The sequence below is a fragment of the Hyperoodon ampullatus genome, assembly GCF_949752795.1.
Source record: "Hyperoodon ampullatus genome assembly, chromosome: 5".
Lineage (NCBI taxonomy): Eukaryota > Metazoa > Chordata > Mammalia > Artiodactyla > Ziphiidae > Hyperoodon > Hyperoodon ampullatus.
The window spans coordinates 94,515,782-94,522,780 of NC_136918.1; the positions used below are offsets into that span (position 1 = coordinate 94,515,782).

Consider the following 6,999-nt stretch of genomic DNA (forward strand, 5'->3'; position numbering starts at 1 on the left):
TTTCCATCCATATATCGTGAGAGACTGAGCTGTAATATTAATTTTGGAGGTCATATTTTATCAATGTGAAACATTTGAAAAAATCTGAACAAATTTCAAAATGTTTTATTTATTTCTATGTTGTTTTTAGATATATGTTGCAACATAAAAATCACCCCCAAAACTTAGTGACTTAAAATAATAATATTATTTCCACTAATTCTGGGCTGATGGGTATCAACAGGATAGTTCTATTCCTGGCATTTTTAGAGATTATCAGCAATTTAAATTTGCTGGAAGGAGGTAGTGTGTACTTCTACATATTATTAGTGTGTAGTAATGTGTGTTTCTACATATTATTAATGTAGAAGAATAAAATGGGATAAAAACTGATGTGGAGAAAGGAAATTAATAAATATGGCTACTTTGGGTACAAAACCTGATGATCAAATAAACATTTAAAAATGATATTTCCCCAAGTGATTGATTTTGGCTTATATTAATAACAATGAGTTATTGAATCTGCTCTTATTGACAACACGTTTTGTACCAGTTTCCCTTCAAACAGCCTGATGGCAACATCTATAAATGGGCATGTTTCTTCTGTTTCCCACCCTAAATGCCCTAATATAGTTCTGTCTATTTAGTTATTATATATCGTCTACCATCTTTGCTCCAAAGCACTTTGTGGACAGAACACATTCAATCAAATGTAGGCTAGGAAATGCAGCTCTGTTGACTAAACTGATTCTTGAATTTCTCTCTAGGGCACAACCTTAAAACACAACCTGAAACAACATTTTGCTATTTAATTCATCAGCAAGAAATAGCTATGCTGAGATGAAATAAAGTTAGGATTGCCTGAGTTAACATGGACAGTCGGTATGGATAGTGATCAGAGTTTGGGTTACTCAGATACTCTCTTAAGTAAGGAAACATAGGAACAATGTTCCCAAACTCAGGAATTATAATTGTAAACATACATTCTTATACTGTGGATGGAACTTATGCTTGTGGCTACAGGGTAGGGAAAAGAAGAAAATCAACATTGTTACAATAATTTTGACACCTCTTTGAGGAACAAAGTTAGAAACTCAAATCAGAGTGTTCAGTATTTGAACCAGAATAGATCAGTCCTTGGATGCCCAGTCAGTGCTACTAACATTGCTTTTTGGAATTGCATTATTCCAGCTGGAGGTTCTTCATGTCAGTTTAATCATGAACCCATTGCCCTGACTTCTGCTATCATCACTTCCAAGTATTTATATAGCTTTGAAAGTATCTACATAGCTTTGCATTTCCCTCACTTTGGGAAGGCCGAGCCAATTTTTTATTAGCTTCTATTGTTTTCAGATGTTCAGCACTGAATTTAATTGTGCAGAGGGGGTGGCTTTAATGCTTGATACTAACTACTATCAGCACTGTTCTGTAATCTCGTTCTTATTTGCCTCTCCCATGCTCCTTATTAATAAACTTCATACCTTGCAATCAAATTATTAATTTAGTTACCACCTTAGCAGCATGAGCAAAAAAAAGAGAGAGCCAGTGTTCTACATTTCAAGAAATAGATCTTGAAATGAAAGTCCTACTGTTCAACTGATATCTTGCTTCTACCCTCTGCCTTTGTACTTTGTTATAGACAAGTGGCTTTACCGTATATGATTCTTCATCCTAGGCCATGTAAGCCTGCCATAAGTAGAAGCCCACAAAAATACATTGTGATGGCAACTTCAGAGAGGATTGTATCTTGCTCCCACTGAGACATAATATAAAAGAAACAAATATATATATATATATATATAGAGAGAGAGAGAGAGAGAGAGGGAGAGAAAACAGCAGAGAGATAATACACGCTGGTAAGATGATAAGATTTTGCACTCTCCTTTCGGATGTTCTACTGGGTATAAACAGGAACCATTTAAAACCTAATGCAAGTTCATTGATTTTTTTTTTTGTTGAATATGAGACTGCATGCTTATCATCATCTCTGGCTCTAATTCCTTTCAGTGGTTTACTATAGTTTTCCAGTTTAAGTGCTACAGTAATTTAGGGAGTACCAAACAGGCCCTCTTAAAGTCTTGAAGGTTTAAGAGAGAAATCTGGATATGAACTAAAAACACTTATGTTGGACAATTTCTATGTCTACCTTACCCTGTTTACTGCTCAATCCTTTATTTTTCTTCATCTCTGAAACAACTTTATTAGAAGGCTGTTTTAAATGACAACTGCCAATTCTTTCTTAATTTGCTTTGTCACCAATTCCTGTTATAACTCTATTTACATATAACAATAAATCTTGCATTGATCTTTGCATCCTATTTAAATTGTTCTCATCAGGCCGTTCCAGTGAATGGAAGTGTGACTGTGCTGTTCCACGTTGACCAGCGTTATTGAGCAGGGGTGGAGGGGGGCCCAGGACAGAGGGAGCCCACTTCACAGGTGTGGGTGGGGAGCCAGTCTCCCTCTCCTCTGGCCCCCACCCCAAACTCACAGTGATAGGCACCTCACTTCCTTGCCCTTCAAAAAGGGTGGATAAAGAAATCCCTCCCAGTCCAAGAAATGATTTGCACTTCCATCTTCAGCAGGGTTGAGATTTCCCCCACTCTTCCTGGCCCCTGATCAAACCCTCAGATCCTAAGGCTTCCTAGGTGCTGGTCCTGCCCTGACCCGCCAAAGGACTGTCTCTCCATGATCAGGGCCCTTCTGCCTTCTTGCCTTTCTTCTGTCACCAGTTCCGAGAGGAATTTCTTTGGACAGACACGATGCAGCATCAAGAAGGGTCACTCCCACGGCCCCCTCCTTCCTCTTCCCACCCCACCTCACAGGTGTTGGGAAGGTGCAGTCAACCAGGAACATTAATATGAATAAAAAATGAACTTGAAAATGACAGGCTATTAATTAAACAAATCTATAAAAATTGTTAGGACATAACTCTGTTCAAATAAATACGAAATAAATAGGCTCCAAGCAGTGTGATACGTTGCATCAGTGGAATGTGAGGCTGGTCCCACTTTGCCCCAGTTGGGATTGAACACGAATCCCCAGGGTGTCAGAAACAGACTTTAATGCAGTCAGCCAAGTCATTGGCTCTCTTTGTCTTCCCTCTGGAAGAACAGAACTTGTACATTTGTCTATCTTGTCTTTTCCAACAATACATAATTAAGGTCTTGAACACCTTTTCCTTCTCTCACCAGGGCTTGCAGACTCAGGGCAGAAACGGCCCTTCTTGCTTCAACACAGTGCCCACTGCCCTCATGCCAGCGGGGATGGAGAGGGAGTTAGTTCTGAGCTGGTGCCAGTCCTGACAGAGGCCGGGGCCAGCTCAGAGCCCCAAGAGCCCCCCAGCAGCAGGCAGCAGAGGCCCTCTGGGTCCCAGGACCCATGAAGCCACGCGCCAGGACGCCAGGCAGCCTTGCCCTCGTCATGCACACGGGGATCCAGGTGCCCGTCTGCAGGGCAGCTCAGAAGCCAGACTCCTCCCTCTTCCCTTCCAGTGGCTGCGCTGCCAGTTGGGAAGTCAGGCTTAGGTAGGGTAGAATTACCTTTCCCCATGGACTGAGCGGAGAGGAGCAGCGTGGAGAGTGGGCTGCGGGCCCTCCTCCTACCATTTAAAACAGCAGCAAGGAAGGAAGCAAGGTGGACCCGAAGGTGCCCTGTGCCAATGGTCTGGCTGCGAGGTCGCGATGGAAGAACTAAGCCAGCTTCCCAGCCCAGCTATTCGGAAGGCACTGCAGGAAACGTCCTGTCCCCACACGTGCGAGCCTGTGTTCTGCTGAGCCCTGGACCCTGAGGAACACCCACAGGTCTTCCGTGGGACGGACACGAGGGTCAGCCAGGGTCAGCAGGACAAACACCGTGGGCCTGCCGGCTCTGCCCTCACCCTTGCAGGTGCATCCTATAGGGTTTTCACAGCTTGGCTTAAGTCAGCTCAGTGTTGGCACGTTCACAGAATGAGATGGTTACACACCCTGGGGCTGCAGGCCCAGGATCAGCGAGTCCGCGGGCGGGCGGGGTGGCCTCCCTCCCGTCACCGCGACTGCACGCCTAGGGTGATCTTCAGGTTCTCGTACACCATATAGCTGATGCTCACAGCCGGAATCACCTTCCTGAAGTTGGGGGCCAGCCCCCAGTACAGGTCAAAGGCCCCCTTGGTCCGCAGAATCTGTTTGAAGAGGCTGATCATGGTCACCTCCGGAGAGCCCTCAATAGAGGCTTGGGCCTGCATCCTGGTCCTGACCAGAACCAGTGGGTAGCTGGCCAGCTGTCCACAGGCGCTGAACATGGTGCCACAGGCCAGGAGCACAAACACGCTGGGGTGTGCGCTGTTCACTGCATAGCGCTGCAGCCAGGCATTCTTGAGCATGTCGTAGACGGCCAGGTCTATCCCAGCATAGGGAATGATCTCCAGCATGTTGGGAATGTAGCCTTTGTAGAAGGTGGCCATGCCCTCTCTGGCTAGGATCTTCCTGGCACAGTCCAGCATGCCCGAGTACTGGCCTGTCTTGTGCAGGGCCATGTGGGTCTTTAAGACCTCCATTGGGTAGCTGCTGCTCTGGGCGATGGTCCCTGCCAAGTACCCTGCCACAAGCCTCTTGCGAATCTTCAGAGTCTCTTGGTCACTCCCAATGAGACGCTTGATCTGCATCACAGGCCATGAACTTGATGGCCGACTCGGGGGCAATTTTGAGGACGTTGATGCTGTTGCCGCGCCAGAGTGATTTGGCCCCTCCTGCTCGAATCATCTGGGTGAAGCCACCCACGATGCACATGTTGTTCCTGCAGGAGGCGTGGACCTGCATGAGCACCTTGAGTCTATCCGGGGGGGGCATTCAGGTTCTTGATACGGCCCCCGCCCCACCGCCAGCCACCAGGTGTCTCCACCACATCCCTGTCTGCCTCTCCTCCACCGTGAACTCATTGGGGACCGTCAGATTCTCACCCATATCAAAGATCGTGGAATTCTTCCAGTAAAGGATGATCTCAGGGATGTTTTCCACGGGATGCAGGAGGAGATAGTCTCGCCACTCGTTCCAGTCGATGGTCGTCGTACCATTCTTGTCCACGCTCTTGAGGATTTTTTCTGCCTGCTGTTCAGATATCTTGACTCCCAGGTCACGCAGGGACTGCATGATCTCCTGCGCGTCGATCCGTCCATCATTCTTCTTGTCCAAACTCTTGAATACCAGCCTCAGTTTCTTCTCATGATCTTGGAGATAATGGGCAAACTCTTCAAAGTCTAGCTGCCCATCGAGGTCTTTGTCGCCAGCTTGTACAATTTTCCGGAGCTCGCCCGCTGTGCGGTGCAGTCCCAGGAGCCGAAGTCCCACAGCCAGGTCGTTGACACACAGGCGGCCTTCGCGGTTGACTTGAGAGTCCGGAAAAGGCTCCAAAGGCGCAGCCGGTGGTCCGGGCCCCCACAGACAGCGCCGCCGCAAGGGTCCACGGACGCTGGCGATGAGGCGGATGGCTAGGCGGTGGCTGCGGCGTCTGTCGGCGGGGAAGTCACGCAGCGGCACAACACACTGCTCATCATCGTGCGCGAGGCAGGGGTGATGGGCCGGCGGGGAGAGCGCGGAAGACACGCAGGTGTCCTCAGTCCAGTAGCGCGGACTCCAGGTGCCGGCAAGCCGGCGGGATGGGCAGCTTCCGGGTGCTCAGTCATTTAAATGTCTTATCTTTTGTCTGTCTCCAATACATTCCCCTATGTAAGGTAATTAAATCACACTATTTTGACCACTCCATAACTGTGCTGTACCTATGGCAAAAACTTCATTCTAGATACCTTATTCATTAGACCTTCTCTTTTGATTCTGTCCAATATTAGTTCCACTTTTTAATTAAATTTCATGCTAAATGACTCTCTTTATCGGTTAGTTGAGGATAACAAAAACATGATGTATCATACAATTTTGAAAGTTAATACTTAAAACATCTGGAAATGCTTTTTTTTTTTTTTTTTTTTTTTTTTTTGATTCAAGAGAATCTAAAACCCCATTAGGAAACTTTCTTTTGTCTGACTAATGATGTAGAAGAACAGTGAGAGTCATGGGTGATGGATCCTCTTGGAAGCAATCAATTACTGTCTCATCCACTCTTTCCCTGTGGGAATTCAATGAATGTCAGTACAATTCCAGTTGGCACAGAACCTTGCAAAATGTTTCCCTTTTCTTGCTAACATTTGAAAACGTTTCAAGTAAAAGAAGGCACTAACCCTGATGTTTGTGTAATTTCTTTCTCTCTTCTTGCCTTTCGTTCACTGGATCACAGAAGCAATGCAAATTTCACTGGATTAATATGATTCAATGATTATACTCTGAAATGTTTAATTTACCCTCATTGTAAGAATTTGAGAAATATTTAAATTTTCTTTTCTTTTCTAAGCTGATTTGAAATCCAATAAGATAACTCTGAAGTAAACTTAACATTTTTAATTTGTGTGAAAAATTTGTCTCTTGCTGATGGGGTTGGTGACAAAAGAGAAATGACAAACTATTGTCTCTTATTCTTTAAATATTGTATCAGCCAGCATCTGTCTTCCTCAAGCTCGGCCATAGGCTAAAGCTGTAATGTTAAAATCATAAATATCCTGTTTGGGGCACAAAAAATCCTAAAACAGTAGTGGGGAGGGGCATTAACTGTTCTTTTACCCTGCACAACAATTTGGTGTAGGTCCAACTCAAGCAAGCTATCACCTACTCTCCCTGGCAAAAATTATCTGTTCACTCTGAAGAAATTATGCTCCTCAAAGACCGTGAAGCTTCCCACTGAACTTCATGTGATGTTTAAAACCAGTACAAGTGGTGGTAAAAAACTAAAAGAACTTTACATGTTAGATAGATGAATTAGTATAGGAAATTTCTAATGCAAACAGAAGTACTATGAGTAGGTAAGCTGGAGACTAGCTACATTGCTAATAAAGTCATACAAACTCAATTGAAATAAAGAGAGTGTTCTAGGTCACCAGTTTGCAACCTTTGGAGAACAGATCAATATTTTTAAGGCACCTTTTAAGAAACACTC

At 45.0% G+C, this 6,999-nt stretch overlaps 1 pseudogene across 1 annotated transcript; it reads right to left on the bottom strand.

The window, feature by feature from the left end:
- Positions 1 to 4,006: 4,006 nt before the first annotated feature.
- LOC307053582 (calcium-binding mitochondrial carrier protein SCaMC-2-like) lies at positions 4,007 to 5,512 on the bottom strand (annotated as a pseudogene). Its single transcript has one exon. The product of its transcript is annotated as a calcium-binding mitochondrial carrier protein SCaMC-2-like (transcript).
- Between the last annotated feature and the right edge of the window lie 1,487 nt (positions 5,513 to 6,999).